The 26,372-nt window shown below is 40.3% G+C and overlaps 1 long non-coding RNA gene across 2 annotated transcripts; it reads right to left on the bottom strand.

Moving 5' to 3' along the window:
* Positions 1 to 1,769: 1,769 nt before the first annotated feature.
* LOC135423731 (uncharacterized) lies at positions 1,770 to 24,552 on the bottom strand. 2 transcript variants are annotated; one of them, XR_010434928.1, is made up of 3 exons: positions 10,406 to 24,552; positions 6,244 to 6,386; positions 1,770 to 3,092 (listed from the first exon to the last, which is right to left on the bottom strand). It is a non-coding gene; the product is annotated as an uncharacterized LOC135423731 (long non-coding RNA). The 2 variants fall into 2 exon arrangements; XR_010434929.1 differs by lacking the exon at positions 1,770 to 3,092 and adding an exon at positions 5,583 to 5,681.
* Positions 24,553 to 26,372: the final 1,820 nt, after the last annotated feature.

Below are 26,372 nucleotides of genomic sequence, written 5' to 3'. Positions count from 1 at the left end.
CTTAAAGGGATTATCTAGGAAGTATCAAGTGCTAAAATCACTTGGAAATAAAAAAGAAACCCCCAGTGCTGCAAGTCAGCTGGGACAGGTTAGTGGGTCAAACTCACCTCTGACTAAAGGGCATCCTCTAAAGTGAGTTCCACCTGCTATGGCTGAAATAATGTTGTTTTTCTAACTTACTGTGCTGCACAGACAGCTTAACGTTAATACATAGAAACTTCTTGGAGCAGGGAGGGAAGTTCTGATCCTGTTCTTGGAGAGATCATAGCAAAGCTTTCAGAGAAGAAGTTAATGAAGAATTTTGCTTAAAGCTCCAAATTAATTTGAGAGCAAAAAAGCTGTTCTTAACTTTAAATTTAAAAAAGCACATGGTTATTAAGCTTTGCATCTCCTTTGCAACAGAATAGCTATGAGCATTATAATTTAAGTTATTGTACAGAAATAATTCTGCATCTTATTTTATCCCTCCAGAAGATATTTTTAAAGTCAAAATATGTCTGTGAATGTGTGGAAGTTCTCATTTCTCCAGATATTTAGCATGGAAATTCTGGACCAATGTACAAACAAAAATTATTCTGGAGGTACTAAAAATACTTTATAAATAAAGTTACTCAGTTTTAGGTGCATTTTTTCACAAAGTTTTTGCTTTGGGATCTTTAGAAACTGGTTGAAGCTCTTATTAAGGTGTTAAATAATGTTTTCACCTGGTCAAGTATTGCGCTTTCATAATCATGTTTTTAACTCACTTCTTACAATAGTCTTTTGGTTTTCCTCAATGACTTTATATTTTGATGACTGTTATTTAAGAAAGCAAACAGATTCCAAGAAGAATGTTTTTTCCTTTCTGGAGATGCTTGAAACACTTTTGGATTTGTTTTCATCTTTGTGTCCCAGCCCTAAATCGATATTGATTTTGATATGAAGGATAAATGTTAAAGATCTGACTGTTAAAACCGTGCTGAGAAAATTTGCTCTCGCTTACCTGCAGGCTGAAGGGAAATACATCATTTAGGTCTTGACCTTCCTGAATTCCTGTTCTTTAAAGACCTCAGTGATGCACACAGCACTTTTGATACAGAGAGGCAATCCGAAGAGGTTACATAAAGGATATTACCCTTGTCAGGGACATGATAGCTTAAAGTTAACTTTTTACCCCTTGAGGAATAATTTACTGCTGGGAAAGGAATGAGGACTAATGACTTGATGACTTAGGTCACCAAGAAGTCACTTAGGAGTTTTCCATTGACTTACTCTGATTTTATATTAACTGCTTCTCTGTGCCTTGGTTAATCCAAAGGGAAAAGAGGTGGGGACCTGGGGACCTGATGGCCCCTGATTGCAGCCATCCCCCTGTGCAAACTGAGCAGCTGCTCACCCCCAACTACAGTGTCGTGCCCCCAACAGCACTGACATTATCCTCAGCCCAGAAGATTTCACCATGATCAGGATGGAGCCCCAGGAGCTGTGGGGGGCAGCAGGATGGACCTGCCACCCTCCCATCCTGCCATGGCAGAGAGGCAGGGGGAGAAGCAGGGGAACAGCACCTTGCCAAAGCCACCCAGCAAGGGCAGGGCTCTGGCAGCACTGGGGTGGCAGGGGGGCATCAGACCCACTGCAGGGAGGCTGTGGGGATGGGGGCAGTGGGCCTTGCTTACACAGCAGGGATTCCACCACCCTGCTATTCCCAGGGGGTGGTTTTCCCATCCCTGTCTCGTGTTTGCTTTCACAGACAACTGTGACCATCCCAACAGCCTGCCAGTGACCATCCCTGCCCTTGGAGTCCAGCCTGCAGTGCCCTCTGAGCTTGTTCCCTTCCCTTCTCTCTCCTGTTTCCTGGACTAAAGGTCTGTGAATTCTTCTTGGAATATTTCTTACGCATTTTCTCCTTATTAAAAGACCAAGGGTACATATCATAGCACAAGATGTTGGTGGCTGTGACAGAGATAATGACGCGAATTGGTATTTAAAAAAACAGGAGAAACAAATTTATGTTCATTTCATTCATAACATCAACACCATTCACCAGTTCTGGATGGAAGCAGAATTAAAATGAATGCCCTGCATTATACAATGCATGGCAAACTTGCCAAGGTTTCAGACAGCTTATATGCAACTAAATGACTTCTTTATTGCAGTATTGTAGTCACACATTATCCTCAGAAAAATAGACTCAACTACTCCTCTACTGAGGTATTTCTGCCCGTTAAACCTTCTGTTTCAGGCCTGGATTATTGGGGCTACATACTCCATTTGTCTAAAATCCAGGCCTTATTGTTTAGTACCTTTTTTCTTCAAAACATTTAAGAGATTTTGGTGTTCATTACCTATCAACGTTGTGGAGAGACAAAGACCCAGTTTACAGATTACTGTAGCACTTTATGTTTAGATTTCTTTTTTACTTGTGGCAGATTCCCACTATTCCAACACTATTTTCTTTTTTAATCCAAATGTCCCTTTTCTTACTGTATCTTTTGCAAGGCTCACTAAATGACATGAAGGATAGAGGGCCTTTATAAATACCCAAGTTAATTCTTAAGCAATTACTTTTACTGGCAGCAAGATTAATGTATTGTGAATGATGTGAATGTGTAACAAGATCTCTGGGGTCACTCACCCAATCCAGATGATGCTGGCTCTAGAAGGATTATTGCATGTAATTATTTTTCTAATTTATTTGTGTGGGAGTTGGAAGTGTCAGGGTGATGGTTTGTAGGAGCAAGGGTGTGCAACCAGTGTTGAAGCCCAGGCTGTGCCCCTCGAGGTGTGTAACAGATACTGCCAGAGGACTTCATTCCTTTGCTGCTTTATGTCAACTGAAGGAGCAATTTATTGATGCCAGTGCCCCCCCCCAAACTCCAGCCTTCAGCCACAGCTTCCCATCTTCAGGACACTTGGCAAACATCAGCCTGCTGATATTGCCAGCCTTGGTCAGTCCCTAATGTTGACACTCCATGGAATCACGAACATAGTTCTTTTCTTACAGTGGCTGTACCACTCAGGGAGTCTTCCTGTACTTCTGAATTCTTGTTATTGCCCTTCCATTGTGTGTTACATTAAGAGGTGCTGCACATCAACTGAGGGTCTGCTGTAGCCTGGAAGTCAAAGCAGTTGATGTAGTCATTTTAATGCAATTTTGCCACCCAAAGTTCTCTGACTATTAATCATGTGTCAGGCTGCTTTTTCTAAATTCGTTGTGTCCATCATACTCATCAGAAAGTCTGTTTCTTTTGCTCCCATAACCTTCATGTTTTGTCTTCACTTTTTTTTTTTTAATGACAAAAAAAATTCTGATTGTGATCTGATACACGTTTAGAGAAGGGCAAATTCTGGTATTTATACAGAACTGTTTAAAGTAGTTAGTTGGGTAAACGAGTTATCTTGGATTTTAACTTTTATTTTTTAATTTTTTAACTTAAGGATATTTTGATGTGTTGTTCCAATTCTCCCAATATTTGGTGCCTGTTATCTTTCCTGCTAAACCGTTAAGCGCCAGCTCTGTACACTGTACTGTGTTTAGTGTCAAAAATACTTAGCACCAGCATACAGCCTCCCAGGAATCTGAAAGAGATTTACAACTGTTACTCAATGGAGGCTGTAAAAAATGCTGTGATTTTGTTTAAATTGAAACTTAGGCAGAGAAGGGGGGAATGAACAGGCTGAAGTCACTCAACTGCTCTCTGGCAGCATCGAGAACAAGATTTTGGATTCCCAGGCTCGCACACAAACTTGCTTTGGGAGCCCTTTCCAGCTCAGTGAAGGGACTCCTGTAGCTGCACAGGGCTGTAGGTCTGAGCCTGTGAGGGGTCACTCAGCAGTGCTGAACTCAGGGCTCTGACCCTCAGTGCTTTACACTTCTGTTAAGCTGTGAAAAAAAAAGTCTTTCCTGCTGCTCTCGCCTTGTAAACCTCTCGTGTCCCTGTCAATCTAATTCCACCAGCAGCTTTGTAATTGTTGTGTTGCTGGTGTGCTGTGCATTGAGATGATCCACAGCGTGGCTGGATGTCTTTGGGCTCAGAGTTTTATAGCTGATTTGGCTGTAAAGAATGACAGAAAAGATTTGGATGAGTTGGTGCTGCGTGATGTGCCCTATCTAGGATATAACTAATGTTTCTGCTGAAATACTGCATCGTGGACCCAGGTTGTTCCTATTCATCTTGTACTGTGAAAAAGGAAAAGAAGAATAAAAAAGACAAAGCCAGAGTACACTGAAGTTATGGGCATTTTAGGGGGCTGTTGCACTGTGGGGTTTTTTGTGTTCTGAAAACATACAAGTGCTGTCGTCTTGTACAGGATCCATACAGTTTTTAGTCACCAATCTTCCACCCTACTGATGAGCAGAAATTTCAGTACCAGTTTGGCCCTTTGCATTTAATTCTAATATTATTAAGAGCCTTGGACATACACCAATATTCTGCTCTACCTGCCCAGTTGCAGGAGATGAGGAAATTACCTGGAACTGAGGGAATCCTCTTTATTGTGATGGTAAAGGAAGAGACATATTCCTTCACATCTTCTAAAACTACCGAGCTGGTTCTTGCATCCATTTCACTTGAATGTGCCCTCTGCTACTGCTCTCATTTGGGCTTTTTATACCTGGCTGGCCGTGCAGGGAATCTGTGTGCTGGGATTTGTGTTCTTAGATACAGAGTTCCTCAAGGCCTTTGTCCCATAGACTGCACTGTGACAACTGCCTCAGAACCCCACTCTGTGTGATATCACTGAATGTTTCCTTCTTGGTGCACGTGGGAAACATTTGCAGGTGTTTCCTGCCTTTTTTTTTTTTTGCTGTGCAGAAAGCAAATAGCATGCATGTCATGCTGCAAATTCCCTGTCCTGGTTCTTTTGTAAAAGAAAGGAGTGAAAGATTATGTGAGAAGTGAACTGTTGCAAACCTGTTTTAAAATCAAGCTGAGTACATTTACACCATGGATTTGCAAAACAGAAATTAATTTACTGATTTGTATTCTGCCAGGATGGGCAAGGCTTTTTTTCTTTACTTTTTGCTAAAAAAAAGAGGAAGAACGAAGACCTCTGTTCTTGATCTTGTTCACTGTTAGCCTCTGCAAAGTATAATCAAACTAGGTCATACACGGAGCTGTGTCTCAGTGTTTTGTTTGTGTGCCTTGTTATTAAACACATCCTTGTATTTGAGTTAAAATAAACCAACAACATAAAGATAAAAATCGCCAGCTTAAAGCTTGTGTGAACCCTGATGTCCTGAGTGCAACAAGAGCCAAATGCTGTTTGCAGAAAACCAATGAAGCACAAAATATGGCAGCATGTGTCCCTCCCTGTGTGCATTATTATCTCTCACACATTATCTGAGGCACCCCATCTTGCACAGTGTGTGGCTGAATAACCCCCTGCTGCTGAGTGGATTCATGCCTGCTGTTCATTTTTGAAAAGTAATTTCATACAATTATCCTGCTAAATATTGATAGCTTTCACCACTCCAGCCATGGCTAATTAAAAGACACACTGTGTAAAATTTTAATTAGGATTCATGTCAGGGTGAATAATGATTAAAAAAGAAAAAAAAAAAAAAGAAAAGAAAGAGAGAAAAGAAAAACAAAACCGCTTGGTGTTTGTGGGGGGGTTTATTTATGACCTGCTGGTTTGTTGCTGAAGCTCTTTGTATCCTCAGATTTATTTCCCCTCCCAGGTTGTTCTCAGCTCCTGATCTGAGGGTATGGAAGAAAAGGGTTCCTCAGTGTGAGCCTGTACTTCATACATTCTGCTTAGAAGGCTATATGTTTTCTCCTGTGTTGGTTGCTTTCCTTTCAATTAAGCAATAATGATTCCAGGAACCAGGCACTTCCTGGGGATTGATGGCCACGGAGCTGAGACCATGGCCCCAGAAAAGAGAAAGCAGTCATTAACTTCAACTGGGCTTTAATTCATACTCTGTACATTGTCTTCTGTTGCACATAAGTCAATTAAAAAAGGGGTAATATGTGTGAGAGAGGGAATTAACCTTTATTTTTACTTACATGCCTCACATTATTCCCTTTGCATGCAAGTGGAAAAAATGACATAAAATCTGCGTGCAGAGACTTCTCATGAAGCAATGTGTAAAATTTTAGACTTCTGATTGTTATGTGTCAGCTGCATGAGAGCTTTGGAAGTGTTTTCAGACCTCTCTGATATTGAAATTTAAATGCATGCAAGTTTTAATTGAAAATTAATAGAAAAGGAGTGAACAAGTATCCATCAAAAGTAATTTAAAGTCAAAAAGCCACTTACCTTGGGCAGATCATGTAGTGAGATTTATTTCTACTTGGTGGCTGACTTTTTCTCCTTCACCACTCTCCATATTAGAGGGGGTTGCATTTGGGCATTAGACAATTAGAAGCTTGTCCCTCATACAAGTAATTTTCTCCTGTGTCCTGAAATAACATTTCAGAGTGTTATCAGTCTAAGACTGCCTCTTATAAAAGCACTGCTAATTTATTTTTTTGCACCCATTGATTAACAGACTTAGATGAGGGGCTTTCTTCAATGAGAAAGGCAAACCTGGGAGGATTCTAATTCACAGACAAAACTTTGGGATCTGACAATATTAATGAAAACAAGAGTTGGCTATAGCTGAGCCTTTCTGCAAAGCCTCTTTTTAAAACATGGTATTTACAGAAGGGTCAAAGACAAATATTTCAAAGGACCTTTTGTTACACTTGTGCTGCCAATTTATATTTGTTCTATTCTCCCCAAATGGAGGGAAGAACATAAATCCTAAGTATTGCTGGCTGGAGTGTATGAATGATCCAGAGTATGTAATGTGAATGAATGAAGACACTTCATCATTGTTTAGAGACAAAATTAACTGAGTATGGAGAAAAGGCAATTTGCATTCATAAAACACTGAAATTAGTAGCTTAATAATATTGGAAGAAGGTGTATGGGAAGGAAAGCTCCCATGTTAAATATTTACCAATTAAGCCTTTATTATTTGTCAGTATATAATTTATTTATTGGTAATTTATCTTTATTGCTGATTTTAGTGGTTTATTCTCTGTAATTCTCAGCTTGTTGTATCCAGCACCTCCTGAAGTTGCTGGCCTCTTTGAGCTGAGAGTCCAACACTGAACCATTTGATCCATGCTTTGCCTAACTATTAATGGAATGTGATCATGCTATATATTTCAGCTCTTGTATTTATTTATTGGGTCAAAATGTAACCAGTAGGGACAAAAAATTACCTCAGGTTGTGTGAAGGCTCTGAGTGCACCAATTTATGTATTCAAAAACAGTGATTGCAGACTGAATGTTAGCTGAATTTCATATTCTATTGTGGTTTGAATTTTTCTTTAGACAATATAAACAAGATGACAGGTTCCTAACTAACTCATTTGCAGTTATTCTGGAAGAAATGGTAATTAATATTCATAAATATTTGCAACATGTAAACAGATGTAGAAGCCTGATGTGACAAAAACGTGTACTAATTTGGAGATCTAAAAAAGCAAAATGCTGCTGTGGTTCTTAGTCTTCCAGCATGAAGAATTCTGCTTTTGAAGGGCTTGTCTTCCCTGGCAAAGCAGCAACCTCTGCTAATGAGCACATTTGTCACCGTGGTACATCTGGTAATTTGCTCCTGCCGTGTTGTTATGGAGCAGGAGGGGCCTGAGCCATCAAACTCCTGACCAGAAGGTTGCAGTTCATTCCAGCCCATCGAAGTTGGAGGTAAGTTTGTGTCACCCACCTTTTGTCCATCAGCCCATTCAGTGGGAGTTGAAGAAACATTGGGGGCTATTAATGCAAAATAAGAAGAGATGGACTCAGCCTTGGGAGCCACTGGCTCAGTGTGGAACTGAACAGGTTTGGGTTTGGCACTTGGATCTGTGCAGAGTTAACTTCTTACCTGCTGGAGAACAGGATCCCCCCCAGGTATGGAAAAATCTGGATAGTTTGGCTGCCACAGGGTGTGGAGGGAGGTGCAATGTAAATACACCCCCTGCCATGGAACCACCTCTGAACCTTTGGGGTTTAGCTCTGGGATGACTTGTGGAGCTTCCACAGGTTCCAGCTCCTGCAAAGCTCTCCCAGCTCAGCTCAGCATGGCTGAGCTGTCTGTGCATTCACACCATGCTGGTGGGGAGTTAAGAAGCTGCCAGAACTGCAAGGCAGGATGTTAACTGCCCTCTAGCAAACAGCCCTGAGCTTTGCACACTGCAAACATGATCCTGTTGCCCTCAAATATAACTCATGGATTTCCTGGGGCTGTCAATGATGTTAGATGGCTTGTCCCTGGGAAAAATATTGCATAAATTAATATAAGGCAGTGGAGTTTCTGCCAAATCCAGATAGATAGGAGCTATCTTTATTGGAAGAATCAAAAGAGAAGCTTTCCTACTCACACTACAATTTGTCTGGAACAGAATATACAGCAGGCATTGCAGCATGACCATAAGGAACAGCTGTAAAAAGTAATTTTTAGAATCCCTTTTCTCTTGGTGCTGATTTACATATTCATTAATTATATGTATGGCATGCATAATCTCCCAGTAAACTCAGGGAAAATCTGTTGTTGCCATAATTTCATCAACATATGTGTCACAGCAAGATTAAATCATACTAACTTCATTATTCACTTCATCTTGCTCCACTATTCTATCATTAGAATAACTGTTTCTTCACAATATTTTGTCTATTACAAATTCCATACTCCTTTACCTGGTCAGTCTGGTCAAAACACACTTCATTTTATATATTGTAAAAACAAACCAAAAATTTTCCACATATTTTCCTGGGAATTCTTACCCAGGACACCAATTAGTAAAACCAGACAATACCTATTTTACAAGTAAATCACTTTTCCCATGTATTTGCTAACAAAGCTATAGTTAAATAAGCTTCTCCCTGATAACCCAAAGTCTGTCTCAACTTACAAGAATCCTTTACAGTCAAGCAGTCAATCCCTTGAGAGAAATATTAATAAACAAGTAGCCTTACATCTTGTCTAAGATAACTGGAATAAACTTATCGGTTTAGATCTACAATGGTAAGCCTTAAAAAATCCTATTTTGTTGTGTTATAAAACCACACTAATTACAACAATTCCTTTATCTGTTACCCATTTTTGTGTCACCCTCAAGCCATGTAGATACTGCAAGTTCAAGTCTTTAATAAAAATGTAGGTTAATACATGCCTTTTTTTTTTTTATAAGAATTGCAAGTATCTTTCTAATTTTACTTTCTTAGTTAAAGTGATTAGTATTCTTTGTCAGATATGTAGGTGAGGGTGAGCATGCTTTGCTTACCCTCAAAAGGTGGTTTCCTTTCAGAAGCAGTTAGAGGGGCCCAATGTGCCACTAGAAGAGAAGGAACTGATAAATCTTTCAGCATGCACCAGCTTCCATAGCATTTAAATGCTAGTTTTAATTGTCCAATTCAGAAGATCTAGGATATCCAAAGAATGGAACTGGGAGGGTATATGCTATTTTTCTGAACTCCCCAGTGTTTTAAAGTGTTCTTAAAATACTTTGTAAAATATAATTTCTTGGTACATTGGATCTTAGCTGATAGAAATAAGATCAACTTGTCCTACCATTACTATGAGTTGTACTGACTACAGTGTGACATCAGTGGCCACTACTACATTAATTTTCAAGCAAATGCCTCTACCCATTTAAAGAAAACACAAGCAATTAAAAGAAGATATTGATCCCTTCTTTTAACGGTGTGCTTGGTGTGTTTGCAATAAAGACCTTTTGGTTCCTCGCCCTTAAGGGTAACAAATTGGCTTTGATTACAACCTGACCTGTCAACATGAATAATTAAATCATTTTCCCTTACGTGAGAATGGGAATTGTTAATCATTGTTAAACTAATGTAAAGGGAGTCAAAAGGGATACCAGACATGTATTTGCTAATGCAAGGGTTGCTAAATCTCCTGTCGAGCTTTAGGCACACTCATCTTTAATGCATATTAATGAGTAGAGCAGTACCTGATCGATCTATTTTGCACTCACTTTTTTTACAAAGTCATCAGATGATTTAAATATTCCACAATGGTCAGCTGGGAAACAATTCCATAAATTTTCATCAACACTCAAACGGAACAATTTAAGAATATTACTGAGAGCTGTCTCACTGCTACTTTTTTTTTAACATACATTTTGTAGGAATGTTTCTTTTCCCTCATAACACATTTCTTGGCATTGTCATCCAAGATACAAATATCAGTTACAATTGCAACAGGAAAACTGGAGAGCAGTGGCAGGAGAGAAATGAGCTACCATTTGTTAACTTGGAGTAATTTCCAGGAGCAAACTTCCAGTGAGGGAAGGTCTTTCAGTCTTGAGAGATAGATAGGACTGTTCTGAAATTGTAACTCTGGTAAATTCCTGGTTTGTTGTCTTCTGAAAAGCTGCATTATCTTAGGAGAGTTTCTGTAAGGTTGTGTTACCTGTCCTGGTGTGCCTCAGTAGCCACACAAAAATCCTTCAGAGGTTGGTTGGAGTCCTTCTCTTGGGGGCAGGTTAAACTGTGTCCTGGTGTGGGCTCTGCCACGGGATGTGAGAGAGCCCCCCCTCCTCATCTAAGGGTGAGTGACTGCAGCACAGGAGGGCCCCAATTACACTGTGCCAGGGCCAGTTTTTCAGTTCTGGCATCACTGCTACTGAGCTGTGTTGGAAACCATAAATTGAATTACTCCCTGCAGGTAAAATTATGGCATATATCAAGTCTGAGTTAAGATGTTTTATCTGTTAGTTAAGTAAAATCTAGAAGCATTCTGTCCACTGTAGAGCAATGTAAGGCATCATACCTTTAATGCCTATTTAATAAATCGTGGTAACTAATCAATTTTATTGGTGAACTCAGTTTCAGGAAATGCAAGGGTTTGGAGGTGAGCTTCAAAATCAGATTTGGTTTCCTGACCTTCAGTTCCTTCCTTCTGAATATTACAAAGTTTACTGGGGGACCAACGGATCAGATTTAGATTTCAAGGTCTGTTAGTACAAACCATTTATGTCTTTATGTTGTAAAACTTGAGTTGTCATACTCAGTATGACAATCAACTTGGTAAGTTTAGGACACTCCAGACATGAATTATTAGCAAAGGCAAAGTCTGTGAAGACACTGTGTTCATCACATTATTATCATGCCATTCTCAAAGAGGACTCTAACCAAGTTTTAAAAATAAAAGACAGTGCAAGAAAAAAAGTCCCTGTTGTAATGAACAAAACACAATTTAGCCAGGTTGCTGGCTGGCAACTTTTTAGCAAAAGCCTAGTTAACATATTTGTTTAATTAGTTAGTCTGCCAGATTTAAATCTGTCCTTCTGAACAGTCACAAAATCATTGAAAGAATCAGTTACAACAGAAGTCAAGAGTTCTCCTACTCTCACCCTGTCCTGCTGGAAACAATGAGCTGCAGGTGTTGCAAGGTGAAGTTGGAAAACAGCTCTGAAGCATCATTCTTTAGCACCCATTCATGAATTGCATGTGTTAGTTTAAGTCCTGAGTACTATTTCTTACGTGTGTGACATATATATCTCAGGGTAGTTGTCCAACTATTACTAAGCTATTTACTTGACCTCACAGTGATATTCTCTATATAAAAATAAAACTGTTTTTTCTCGGCAAAACACACTCCAATAATTAACATGTTGGCCCACCATTAAGAAAAAAGAATCAAAGACATTTCAGGTTTCTGACTTAAGAGGATTTCTTCTGCTGTTCCTCATTTATCAAAGACAGACACCAGCCAAGTCAAGGGTAAATCAGCTTTCCCACATATTTCCCATCAAAGCTCTAGTTTAATAGAGCTTTTTTTCCTCCAAACTATCACCCACCTTTTATACCATCACTGTGAAATAGCAAAGTAGCAACTTAATTGTAGGGATGGTCTGAAATCAGTATCAGAAGCATTAATCAGTCGAGTATTCCTAGATCTCAAACCAGTGGAGTGGGCTGGCAGCAATTTGGTGCACTGGAATGCTAATTACATGTTTTACATAGCAATTGTGAGAAATATAATTTGCTTATCAGGCAGCAACAGGATCAGTAACATGGGAAAAAAAGAACGAGCTGGCTCTGCACACCAGAAAAATTACATTCAGTTCAGCCCTGTCTGCCAGCTCATAGCCTGCTGCATATTTTTGTAGGAGACATTTACATAGAGGTTGGCAAGGTGTGTGAGGGTTCCCTTTTAATTCAGTTAAAGATGTGTTTAGGGCACATCCACTTATTGATCAACAGTTTCTGACTCCTACATGGCTCTGGAAGAATTTGTCTTGTGGGTATTTGTTTTCAGTAAAGTGGGTTTTTTTCATGGGCAGGAATATGTCAAAGGCTTTAGAGGGCAACCTGGTTAATCTTGGAGGCTTGGGAATGAATCCCAGCAGAGCATATTTTCACATTTTTTTTTAATTTGAAAATATGCAAATCAAATAAGACATCCATGGAGGCCATTTATATTCCATATCTTAGCTCTGATCATTGTTTGTGATGTTTTGTCTGAGGTACAATCATTCATAATTTATAATATATTATAATGGTTGAACTTGATGATCCTAAAGTTCTTTTCCAACCTGAATGATTTTGTGATTCTTTAATTAGACAAACCTCTAACCCCTAATCAAGAGAGAACTTTCAGTTACATCATTTTACTTCAGATCATTTATGGCAGAAGCAGAAAAGATCACATGGATCAATCTTCTTCCTTCATAACTCTTCAATGTCTTCTCCACATTATCATTCCTACTAATAATTTAAATTCTTCTTGTAAATCTACAATAACAATGTGTTAAATGCTCTTCCTGGGAAAAGTATTTTATAGTTGTTCTTGAGTGTTCCCAATGTTTTCCCTTGTCTCCTGTTCTGAAGGCTTGTTTTATGTTTGCAACTGGCTGTCACAGAACTACATCTTCATGTCAAGCATGTTACATCTGGATTTCAAAGCCCATGGCTCTGTGTGCCTGACACCCAAATACTATCCTTGAAATCTAATTTATCAGCTCAAAGAAAAACACCTTACAGGCTTCTGCATTTTTGAGGTACATAACTGCCTCCTCGAATCCCTGTTGTGTAGGAGCCCAAATATCCACTTCTGGCCATGTACTGATTTCAGTCCTTCCAAATCAGAGCAGAGGTCACATTTCTTTGAGCAATTGAAATATTTTTTTGTTCTAACTTGCTATCAAGACAGTTTTTATTTTTTAGGTATTACAATAGCAGTCCCTGGTTCCCACTTGGCAATTGTTGTCAGTGTTTCTCGTTCCATTGCTTTGGGTCCTTCAGCCTGTGTTCCAGTGCCAATTATCTCTGCAGCAGCATCACTGAGCACCCAGTCCTGTCCACAGCCAAACAGCCTGACATGCTCAATGCTTTGTCCTTTATTGTTTGGAGCCCGTTTAAAACAGCAGGGAATTAATGGTACCTTTGCTGCTATTTCCTGTCTTGTTAGTCAACAAGCATGCATTGTCTGCTTATCCCTATGAATCTAAACCCAAACTGTCCCACAAGGCAAGATAGGATATGTTCCCATTTACTACTGCAAACATGCACTGAATGGCAGGCAGGTCTCTTGTCAGATGACAAAACTTTACCTGCTCCACGTAGGTTTGCATTTGAAAGAAAGTATTCCTTATTCCCCTGTGTTCGTGTTCTGCTGCCATACCTGAGATAAATGCTGTGAAGTTGTTTCTTGCCACTTCAGATTTGATGGATTTGGCATCCAAATATAACCCTGACAATATTTCAGTGGCGCTAAAGTTTTAGCCAGGACCAAGTCAGTTCTTGCTGTGTAAAAACCAAGCAAACAAAAAAAATCCCTGTCTCTTCCCCATCCCAAAACCAAATGTAGAAGAAACCACTTTAGCAGAGTTAATATCAGTTAGTGCTGGTGGGTATTATGAATGTTTTAGCTCCGAGCTGGAATACACAATAGAGAGGTTACAAAAAATCCCTGCATTTTTGAGGCTTTGCTCCTGTCCGTGCATCACTATATTCTAAACATTCTTGTTGCCTGACAGCTTGGTTTATCTGAGTCAGTCAATACATTTGGTATTAACAGAGGTTTTCCCCCCATCTGTGAAAAGTTGGGATTTCAAAGCGTTTTGCTCCCATCTGTCATTGGAGAGTTCTCTAATGCAGTTGCCCCGTGCCCTGTGGTTGTTCCTGGCCCCACAGCTCCTCATTGCAGAGAACACACCTGGGCACAGGGTCAGCAGCAGGAACGTGCATAGGGTGGAGAATTTTGCCATGTGCAGTGTGTAGGCAGCAAATGTACAAATTCAAGCATGGAAACAAAAGCGAATAAATGTCGAAAGGGCAAAAAATGTAGACTCAAAAGTTCCACAGAAGGAGGTCAAACAAGGGAGGGGAGGTGATGGAGTACGAAGGGAGAAACCAAATCAAGGGATTCAGCTTGAAACAAGGCAAAGGCAACGATGATCGTGTTCTTGTTTGTCAGAAAGGAACCAGGAAAAAGGGCACTGAAAACCTCTGGGCTGGACTCTCTGTGAGCCCTTCTGGAAGGAAATGCTGCAGCACATCTGCATGGAATGATTAGCAATGTGATAATAATATATTCATACTTAATAGTGAATCACTGAGTATGAACATGTTTTCAGATTACTGTGTGTTTGCTCTAATCCAAGGGGTAAAGTCACATATTCTTAAAATACCACTGTCTAACTCTGAATTCCTATTTAAATATCACCAATTGGTTTGGTTTGGGATTTTTTTTAAGAGAGATTTATACAGTATTTACTACTGTGCAAAATAGGTATGCATGAATGGATAGCCCCAACATATTTTCAGGATTTGGCACCCTTGCCTAAAAATTCTGTGCCAAATCAAAACTGCTTTTGATTTATTTTTTTTTTGTGAGAGGTGGTGTCAGATAATTCTCTGCACTTGACTTCAAATGAGAATTATACAAACTGTTAAAACTAATCTACACACTGATTTGTATGAGTTTAGTTTAAACAGTATAACTATTTTCTTAGCGACTCTAACTTCAGATTTCTTTGATTAATATACTTAGTTTAAATATGTTTCTAATTAACTCTGAATTAATAGTCACAGTAAGATGTGGACAGCTGTGAGATAGCTCTGTTCACGTTCTAGACTGGTTTGCTGCTTGTGCAGATTAATCAAGGACTCTACTCAAACTGGCAAATCCTATGGTTTTAAAGCACTGGGGTTGTGTTGAATCTTAAATTAAGCTTTTACAACACTGTCTGTGAACAAATTCTGTTCTGCTTTTGGTAAATCTGGAGCTATTCTACCTGCACCTTAATAATGGAAGGATTCTGAATTTAGTATGGCACTCAAGAGCTCACCCGAGCAGGATGTGCTTGATTGTAGTAGCTTAAATTGTACAAAAAATATCTGAGCAACGTTGGCATTCATGAATTTATTGGCTTATGTCTATTTGCTGCTCTTTAAACTCTTATCACACTGTTAACTGTGTGTTTGTTTCGTAGTCTATTCACCTTGAAGAAAAGGTTCTTGAAAAGATAACATGATAAAATGCAAAATACTGAAACTTGCTTCAGAGAAAAACATTGAGAGTCTTCTGCTGAGTTCATCCTTTACTGTGTGAAGAATCTTAAAGGATCTCACAGACTTTTGTGAAGAAATTGTAAGAAATAGTGTGTTCAGAGTATTTTCCCTCCTCATTTTCTCTCAGGGATATTTCTCATGCAAGATTATTCCATTAGATTGACAGAAGTGTTCCATTTGGTGAGGTTCTACCTATTAAACAGGAGGGTTTGTTACACTGGTTGTTTCTACTCCATGCCAGCTTTATGCTGTTAGATGTGCAGTATCTCTGCATGCTGGGGAGGTGAAATTTATATATACTTGTCTATTTTAGTGAAATTCTTGCTATTGATTTGCCCTCAGTTGCTTGATAGAAGTTCTTGCTACTAAATTTTCCATTTAGTCAAATTAGTGGCAAGTAATCAAGAGAGGTGGCATCAATATTTGAAATAACAGTGAATTCATATGAACAGGGACACTTGGCTGTTGCAGATTTGAGTCTTTTCCTCATAAAATGTGATTTTATGAATTTTATAGAAAACACTAATTGTTTCATCAACTGTCTCTGCATTTGAGTTTCCACGTTTGAATGTGAATAAACAGAATAAATCATAACTAAATTTGTTATTACAACAATCCACAGCAGGAGTTACTCCCACGTTGATTCTGGAATTTTACCTGTGGCAGAGCATGAGTTTCAACTCAGAATTATTACGTATAAAAGGATGCGTATTGTGGTGTTTAAAAGAGAAAGAGTGGGCAAGAGGATGGTTTATTTTTTAAGTAGATTTCCAGAAATCAAATATCAGTGTGAAATGGAGGTTATTGTGCTGTGCTGGCAGCGCTCCACCCTCCCCACACAGAATCACGTACTTCACCTGAACCTGCAAGAGCCATCATCTTTGAGACGCCAGCAACTATAATTCAGGGGGTTTGTTATTACTACAGAGGCAGGCATTTTCTGCTAAACAGTGCTGAGTGATGTGTGGTGATTTTATGATCTTATCTGGGGATTAGGGAGTTGGAGCTAAACTCATTTACCTTAGAGTCACATATTGGCCTCAAACCACGGTTCATGGACCATGCTGATTAAAAGCAAATGATTTTATTCAGTTCACATTAAATTCAAACTTCAGGCCCCGGAGACCTGCAGAAAGAATGTATTAACACTTATCTTACAGAGCTGAAATCTTCCAGGAATAGCAATCCTTCAGCAGCAGAGCAGAGAGAGTGCTAAGGCTTTCAGGAGTCTGGCATTTTGTCCTGAAGGAGCCATTGTGCTATGAATTAAATTTTGAATTCTGGGAGTGCAGTTTTCAGGGGATATTGTGTGTGCTGCTCCCAGAGGATCACAGGAATAATATTTGTACACTCCAAAGTTAATTTAAATCTTTATTATTGAAGATAAAATTGAAAGAGTGAAGTCCATTCTTGTCACCTGAGAGAATCCCTTTAGCTTTTAGTAGGTTATTTTCCCAATGGACAGAATGAGAAGTGGGGATAAGGGTCTCAAGCAGAGGCTTTGATTGATTCTTAATAATTCCACCCCTTCCTATCCCCTTATAGTACAGATAGTAGCAGGATAATTTATTGTTGATGATGTGCTGATTTGCAGCAAAGCAGCATCTGCCTCTCAAGTATGATCCTAAGAAAGTAATATTTTTGTTGTATCATCATTCAGTGTCAACAGTGCACTAGAAGACAGTGGAAAATTAGAACCCATATAATGAGACACACCATATGGAAATGGGCTGATGTGTCACAGGGAGAAAGGAAGATACAAAGAACTTCTTTCTAATGCTGAATCCTTGTGAAGGAGTATATTCTGGATCCCAGCAATGAAACAGAGCACGTTTTTCTCTGGAATTATATGCTCATAAATATCTCCAATATTTCCTTGGTCAATGTTTGAGTATTGTAAATTCACAGGAAGATTAATAATCCACTTGCAGTGGAACAGCAATAACCTATTTTTCTGCTCTCAAAAAATGTGCATCAGCATACACAAATCCCTTTTTCCCCAGGTCTGTGCTAACCAGAAAGAGCTTTGATTTCAGAGCTGGTCAGCATTACAAACTGAGAAGTTTCAGTGAGTTAGTGGGCTCTGTTTCGCCTGATGAGGTCCCTGAAATGGTCAAAGCAGGAATGGAATGAAATAAAAAGATAGCTTAGTGCCTAACACCAGCTAATATAACTGGTTTGCTCGTGAAAATAGACTAGTTTGTCTAGGATAAAAAAGAAAAAAGAGATTAAACTGACCAAATGATAGTAACATAAGTGGCCAGAATATTGGCTTATATAATCTTGCAGAATTTTAAATGTTATCTTTGGGTTTAAGAAGCCTGCTGGCATAACAGTATACTCAGCTAAGCCTGGCATTCCATGTTTATTTAAAAGGATTTGATGGATCCTCCTGTACCTGCAGGTTTCCTTCACAACTAGGCAGGCTCACCAAGGAGGTTTAGGGGCTGCAGTTCTTGCACTGGCAGTGGCTCTGCAGCAGAGTGTCCCTGCAAGGGGAACTGCAGCCCTGTGCCAATGCCCACAGAGCCTTCAGCTCCTTCTCTCCCTTGCCTGTTCAAAAGCCAACACAAGGAAAAGCTGGAGGCTGATTTCACCCAGACTGAAGACGTGCTGACCACAGAAAGGGGGGCAAAGCCATTCTCTAAATTACGACAAGGAAAGAACATGTCAGAAAGTTTTGGATAACAGTAACCTTGGGATCATCTCAAATACAAACAGTCCCACTCTTTTTGATTATTAGCAATTAGGGATACCTCACTCTCTTCTATTAAATTGCCTCCCCTCTGAAAATATTGCAGTATGTACTAAACAGGCTTTACAAAGTGTAGGAGTTGTTCCTTCTTCATGGACAGTTTTATTTTTATACATTTATGAGGGAAAACATTGACTGCCTTTTCCTGAAGTTCAATTAGTTTTTGTGTTAAATTAAAGTTAGTAACCTTTTATATGCATGGCTGATTATTCCTCTATCAGTCTGGATAAAGATGTCCTAATTCTCTGTCCCTAAATAAGATTCATTTGTATTGTGAAACCTCTTTTGCAGGGGCACCTTTTACATAACTCTGGATGCTCTGTGTTATAGGACATTCTAGACAGTCCCATATTTAGTTTCTCTGCCAGTTTTGTGTCTCTTGCTAGTCCTGCTCTTTCAGAATCTCTCCAATTCTTCTACTTCTGTCTCACCTGGTTCCCCAACCTGGAAACACAATGCTGATTTCTCAGACGAGTGCAATATATTGCACCTGTGTCTTACATATAATTCCTGTAGCAATGCCTCCCAGAAAGAGATTAGTCTTTTCTATTTGAGCATCATGTTATTAATTCACCATAAGCTTTAGATGTTTTTCTGCTGAACTGCTGCCTTGCCAGATGGTCCCCATTTTGCTTTAGTGCATTTCTTTTGTCCTTCCTAAATGTAGAGCATTTTACACTTACCTTTATTGAATTTAACTTTGTTGAGTTTACATTCTCTCCAACCTGTCGAGATCATTTTGAATTCTCATCTTGTCCTCTGAAATGTTTGCAGAAGCTCTAAAGTGCGTGTCACAAGCAGATTTTATAACTACCCTCCAATCTTATTAACCAAACTGATAATAGTAAATATATTTTTAATTAAGTTTAGAGCACCACCCCCCAGAGGATTCCACTTTAAATATTTCCATTGTTCGACAGAGGAACATTTCTCAGCAGTTTTTATACATATATATATGTATATATATAAGTTATAAATACATTCTTTCTGCAATTTCCATTGAGGACATATACCTTTAGCATTTGCCTCTTAATGCAGCAGTGTTTCAGAGCTTGGCAAGGCTTAGTCCCGAGATGGTTTTGTATTGCTTCCATCTGTGAGCCAAAGGTACATCATTGCCTTTATCAGGGCTTTTTTTTCACATGCTTGTTGTACTATCAGTAGTAATTCAAAGACCCTCCACCTCAGCAAAACTTCTGCATTGACTGGGAACTCTCGGGGCACACAGCAGAAATACTGGTCACTGGAATTAGTAAATCTTTTCTTCACTATTTATGCTATTCTTGGTTCTTGCAATGTTATGGTTCCTATTATAGGTGTGCTACTTTTCAACTGAACAATCAGACGTTTCACTGGAATAGCCAAATACATTATTTCCTGTTTCATATATGAAAAATGTCCTTGCTCTTCAGGAGCAGAGTAGGTGTAATGTGTATGTGTGAGCAGTTTATTCCATGGCTCTCTTTTCCTTTATACCCTCCTGCCTGTGCTCCCCAAAAGCCAACTCCCCACAGCAGCCCTTTGGGTCCTGATTTTCGGTTGCCTGCTTCTTCTACCCTGACACCATATTCCTTCTGCCTCTTTTTGTAATTAGAGTTTACCTAAGATGTGCACTATGTCAGTACACTCTTTCAAGTGTTTCTGAAGAGATGATGATAATCTAAGGTGTTTGCACTGCAGGTGAAATCACAAAGCTGGGTTGGTTCCTGTGGCTCCAGTTTCAAGTTTCCAAGCAGCAGGCTTGTGCATTCCTTCTGTGTCAGTATTAGGAAACCAGCCAAGATGTTGGCTCTTACCTGTTGTTCTTCATATCAAAAGTGAGGAGGGTAATAATACATAAGTGTTCAATGTAATGAATCACTGGGTCACAACAGGGTTCAATACCCAGCTATACTAAACAGAAGCAGCACACAAGGCCTAGCAAACTGAGGAAAACTGCAGATTTCAAATTCCAGGGATGCAACAAAATTCAAAACAAGGGAATTCTTGCTTCATTTCTAGCCTTCAGCTTTTATGGATGAAGAGTTTCTTTCTTGTTGCAGCCCTACTTATTTAATCTCTAATCTAGAAGAAATACTTTGCTGATAAATCCAATTTGTCTTTGACTAGAGCCCAATAAACCTCTAGCCCAGTGAGCAACCTTCTCCCTACCTGTTCTCCTACATGCAAGAGCCCTTAGGTTCAGTTTCTTTCTCTGCTAGGTTTGAATATTGCTTTTCCATATCCTCAATTAAACTGACAGATCTCTGGGGGGCAGATGACTTATTTCTGACTTGAGGACCACCTACCAAAACTCAGGTATAAAACAGAGCCACAGGATTTTGCATCACATTATTTGGAGACAAAAGAAGAATTTATAGAAAGAAGATCTCAAAGGTTTCTCATTTTTTGTTTTAATATTGCTTCTGGTTTCCAGGTAATGGTTGATCCTGCTGCTGTTGGTTTTAGTACTTACTTGGCTTACTTGCTGGGTGATTTGAATTCTTCTCAGTCCCTCTGTCAGCAGGGCTTCGCTGCATCCCTTGGTCAGCACTGCAAGGGGATGAGACGTGAGTGTCTTGCAAACTGCCTGTGGCTCAAGAGCTGCCAACTGGCCAGCCTTCAACTCTGGACTCCTTTTGGTCTGTCTGTCTGCTTCTCCTTTTTTCCTTTTTGAAGTTAAAAAGAAAGTTAAATCCCAGATTTCTACAGGGCAGGGGAGCATTTTCTGCACTGCTCTGGAGCCAAGGGATTCATTCTTTACAAATGCTTAGTCAGCCTGTCATAGAACTTTTCTGAGGCCTGAATTCCTGTGTTTAAGTGTGTTTTTTTTAAGCAGTCCTCTTACCATCTGATCCCCCAAGCCAGTGCTGTCACTCAGAACAAGGTCATCATTTCTCAGTCCTGTTCATTGTACATCAGCTCACTGAAAACCAATTTTTCCTTAGCACAATGCAGTCTCTACTGACCCACAGCATGTTTTGGTCAGTGTCAATTTGGATAGAAAGGGATCTGTGTAGTATGTCAGTGTCCTTCTTTTGTTTCCCACCTTCAGTTAATCCTCTAGCAGCAGGAAGCACAGATGCAGAGTCATGACTTGTATTACGTGTGTTGCAGCTGGTCTCCCATTGGAAAGGTTCTCTGTCTGTGAGTAGACCCATCTGATTCTTCAGTTTATTTTCCATACAGGCACACAGTTCTGACATCATCTGCTCCAGGCTGAAGCCTGAATTCTGAGATAATTGTTTAGCCTGATCATCATTTCTCCCCTCACTCCCTCCTGCTTCTCTGACTGTGATAAAAACTGTTTCTTAAAGCAGGACTGCTGTGGAATGTTGATTCTTCCTTCTCTGAAGGAAGTGAAAGGGGGGCTCTTTTCTCTATAAATTGCCTGTTGCTCAACTTGCATTAGCAGTTAATTCTGGTTGATGTTAGTCAGGTTTATACTTCAGCAGTTAATCAGTTGAATTTGCACTTACCTGGTTTGTATGTATAATTGAGACAAAAGCTCATAAATTAGATGAAGAGTATCTGAGTCCATGGAAGAGCTTTGGTGTACCTCAAAATCCTTAAGACTTCACAATTTCCTTTAAGAAATTGAAGACATTTAAAAAGAGAGGTGGAGGAGGTTAGCAGCTGCAAAAATATTGTTGTTCATCATAGGTCACTGCAAAATGCATTATGCTCTCCTCTCCCCTCCCCTCTCTAAAAGAAAAATACACACCCCAAAACAAACTATAATTTGTGAGAATCTGAAAAAGTAGCTTGATGCATATTAAGAGGTAGGGCTCCTTAGAAAATATGCAGAACATCAAATAGTACGAGAATTCATGACCAACAAAATGACCTAAAAAAGATGTGGCAGTAATGGATTTTATGTGTGTGCTCTAACATGAGTAATATCTTGCTTTATATAAAGTTTCTTTTAGAAATAATTTCTACAGAACTTTACAACAACAATTAGTTCCATTAAATTCTTCTACAAGGAACCAGAAGAGTTATTATTACTTTTACTTATTTTGTATGTGAATGATGGAGGTGATGAATGATGTAAGGAGTAAAGGGTGACTTGTAGAACTGGTAGATTAGTTTTGCTATCCCTGTTGCTTGCTCTAACTGACACTTCCTAGTGGTAAGAGTTCTCCTTTTTTTATGTGATTACATGTCTCCTTCCTGGCTTGTTCTTGGTACTCATGGAGTTTTATTTTTTTAGCTGTTGGAAACAGTTATTTACACAGAATCTTGAGCCTCTCTAAAAAATGTTTTAGATTTTACCACTGTTGGGTGGGGTTTAAAAAAGCTCTGAACTCAACGAATAAAGAATCTAAAATTGATTCACCACTCTAGATTTCTCTTTTTTTCCTTAAAAGGCATTAGCACGTGATTCCTGAAAGCCTGAGGTTCAGATAACTGCTGCATAAGAGCCGGGCATCATTCTCCTACTTCTGAAGTGCTTAGTTAATTATATTATGAATGAGGTTTTATTACACAATAAACTAAACGTATGTAAAATATGTTTACATATGCAACTAAATATCTAAATCAATCATGTACACAGAAGGCCAAAATTGGTTATTTGTTCATAGTAATTGCATATTGCATTGGATTGCTTAGACCCTGGGTAATGTTGGTCATTCAAACAGAGATTTAGTATAAGCTAGGACTTCACTTTCCCCAAGGGAAGGCTCCACAGTGTGTATTTCTACAGTGGATTCATTCTGCCCTGGGATCTGTGTTGCTTTGCCAGCAGAGTGGCCCAAGAGCCCTGATGTGCCACAGGAGCCCTTGCTGGGCTGTGCCCGGCCCTGCTGTGCCCTCATGGCCCAGGGGCCTCTGTCCTGGCACCTCAACCAGGGCCTGGGGCTTGGCAACAGGGCATGTTTGTGTTGTAGCCCAGGCATTTTCACTCCTGTCTTACTCCGCAGAAACTCAAGGGGAAGTTTTCACATCAGCTCCAACGATCGTTTTTTGGTTTTGTCGAACAGAGAGTTATAATTTCCTTTTTTTTATGCATTATGCACTATGCAGTCAAAAATTTGACATTATGAAATCCAATTCCTTTCATGCTTTGAACTAATTACCGTGCCCTTTTCACTCTAAGTATGGCAATGTCATTAAATTCCTTCTCCAAGTACTCTGAAAGGCATAAAAAATCGCGGCCTAGCCGAGGGAGCTGTGAAATGACTGTGAAACGGCTCCGGGTTTAATCATCTGAGCTGTCCTTCCACAGAACATGACTCGGGCTGCATCTGTATCTAGCTGGCAATTAAACAGCTTGAATCGCGACATGAATGCTAACACCTCTTCCTGCTGGGTGTTCTTAGGGTGAGGTAGCCGATACTAAATAAATAAATAAAGTACTGAAAGATGTTTGACAGGGAAGGTGAGGCCCGAGTGTGCAACTCCCCTCAGGGCGGCAGCTCTCGTGAGGGCTCAGGGCCACCAGCACCCTGAGGGAATGAAATGGGCTGTGGGGACCCAGCACAGAGCTGTGTTCGTGTCCTCCACACTGACCTTCTGGGCTGTGGGGACCCAGCACAGAGCCATGTCCGTGTCCTCCACACTGACCTTCTGGGCTGTAGTGTCCCCTCAGCAGAGCCGTGTCCATGTCCTCCACACTGACCTTCTGGGCTGTGGGGACCCAGCACAGAGCTGTGTCCGTGTCCTCCACACTGACCTTCTGGGCTGTCCCCTCAGCAGAGCCGTGTCCTCTGCACTGACCAGGACAATTGTAGCAGCCCTGGCAAAGCTCCCAGAAGAGGCAGACAAAGGACGTGCCAGAGCCTTCATGGGCGTGGTGAGAAGAGCTGTGTGAGGGGTGAGGAGGTGGGTGATGTGCTCAGCCCAAACTGAGGAGCAGAGCTGTGGGAGGAACTCAAAAGATTAAGGAGCACTGGGGAGTCTGAGAAAGAGAGACTGGAGGAACCATGCTCTGCCCTACCTGAGACAGGAACAGGCACCAGGAAAAAAAGTAAGATCGAAGGAGTTGTGTGTCCTTGCCCTGCTAGGCAGAAAATGGCAGCTTAAGGGAAATGAGTGAATGGAGTAACACCCCCTCCTTGCCCACCTCGCCTGCCCAGATGCCCCAGTACAACGGGTTAGAGGCTCTGAATGTACAAGGCCAGTCAATGCTCCATGGGGTGATGACCCACCCAAGCCAGAGGTGTTGCCATGGGCAGAAAGACCAAACCCTGTGTCATGACCACCTCCAGAGAGTGAAAACATGGGTTACACTTGCAGGCAACTCCCTTCTGAGGGGAACAGAGGGTCCAAATGGCAGACCCTCCCAGGGGATGCTGCTGCTTCCCTTGGCCCGGGTCAGGGACATCACCAGGAAACTTCATGACCTGGTGCAGCCCTTGGATTACTGCCTGTCCCTGCCCGTTCTTGGGGGGGGTGATGAAACCACAACGCACAGTCCAGAGGTGATCAAAAGAGACTTCAGGGCCTTGGGACAGGTGAGGGGATCTGGAGCACAGGTTATGTTTTCCTTCCAGTTGCAGGCAGAAACCTTGGAAGAGATAGATGGGCCCAGTGTATTAATCCATTGCTCTGAGATGTGCTGACTACACTGCTGCACACTGGAAGCCTTACAGAGGTGAGCCAGGGGCTCCTCAGGTAATAGGGCTCACCAGGGAAGCAGGTGACATCCCTCAGAGGAGTCAGGGGGTGTAATGTGAGGGTGACACAGACAACAGCTCAGCTGAAGGGCCAAGAAAAAGCAGGAGCCGGAGCCACGGTGCTGCTGGAAAGCTACAGCCTACTTGCCATTTCTGAAATTTGGTGGGATAAATCCTGTGGAAGTGCGGCTAGCAAATATGAAATATTTAAATGGATCGGTCGAACAGTGAAACAAAAATATGAATTCTTCAGAAAGTACTTTTTATTGTCCTAGAAGACAATGAAAGTTAAATTTGGACTACCAAAATTTCGCCTTTCAGCTTTTCATTGAGCTAATTAGACAGAAGCTGGATGCTATTCAGACTTGTGTTGCTCACAGAAGTTCCTTTCAAAACCTTTGTGATACAATGTAAAATTCTTCTCTTAAAGAAATAGAAAGAAAATTGAAGCAATAGCTCAGTTTTAGAAACCTGCCTGAATTTCAGAAAACTGGCAAACAACAATTCTGATACTCCTTTCTCACCTGAACAGAAGGGGTTCTCCTCATTAGCCTCAGTGCTGTCTAATTTTAGACATTTGAGTTTCTTGTTGCCTGCTCCTGGATATAAGGTATTTACTCTGCACCCACATCAGTTCCATGCTGGGATTAGAGTTCAAAGACTCGATTCAAAGTCCCTTTTGTGTGAATTGGAACAGATTTTGCATAAAACTGGCATGTAAGGTGCTGTTCATTAGAGACATACACTGGCATGATAGGAATAGTTTTACCCTCAGAGTAGGAAGTCAGGAGCTGTGTGTTCTGCCAGTGACTTAGGAAAGAAAAGAAGGCTTAGGTGAGCCTGGTTTATGGGTAGGGCACAGGTAGAGAAGGATTTATGCTGGAACCAAAAATAAATAAAAGGATGATTCTTTGTGAATGTAAGGGCACCTGTGCCTGTCACCACAATGGTTCCAAGCCATGTGTTTTAAACTTAACCTGGTGTTTTGCAGACACTATTTTTGTTAATATCTTAAAGTCTATGCTTAATCTTCATTTATTTCATGTGATTAATTCTTCCTCATGTTATTGGTAGTTCTTTTGCCAGGAAGGCATAAACCTTCCCAGGAGTGCCAATCTGTTCAGTGTTAGTTGTGCATGAAGGTCAGACAAAAGTCTGTTGTGCCCAGACCCCCATCTCATGTGAGTTTCTGGATAATTTGAATTACTGAGATTGAAAGAGACAAAACCTAATTTTGAGCCCTTACCTGCAGCCACCTCTTTTCTTCTCTGTCAGATGAATTTAAATTCTTAATGGTGACATCTCAAAAGTAAACATGTGTTTATTTTTAGGGAGCTTGCTATGCAGTTAATTGAATGAAGCTTGTAACAAGCTTAAGAGGAAATGGAGCTCGATATAAATCAAAATATATCATTTCATAAACACTGTCACAAAGGGGAGAACAAACATCATGAAGTTAACACAGTAGAAGACAATTCTGAGGAAAAGAACTGTAGCAGTCCATG

The sequence above is a fragment of the Pseudopipra pipra genome, chromosome 17 (assembly GCF_036250125.1).
Source record: "Pseudopipra pipra isolate bDixPip1 chromosome 17, bDixPip1.hap1, whole genome shotgun sequence".
Lineage (NCBI taxonomy): Eukaryota > Metazoa > Chordata > Aves > Passeriformes > Pipridae > Pseudopipra > Pseudopipra pipra.
This window is presented reverse-complemented; position numbering and strand designations above follow the sequence as displayed.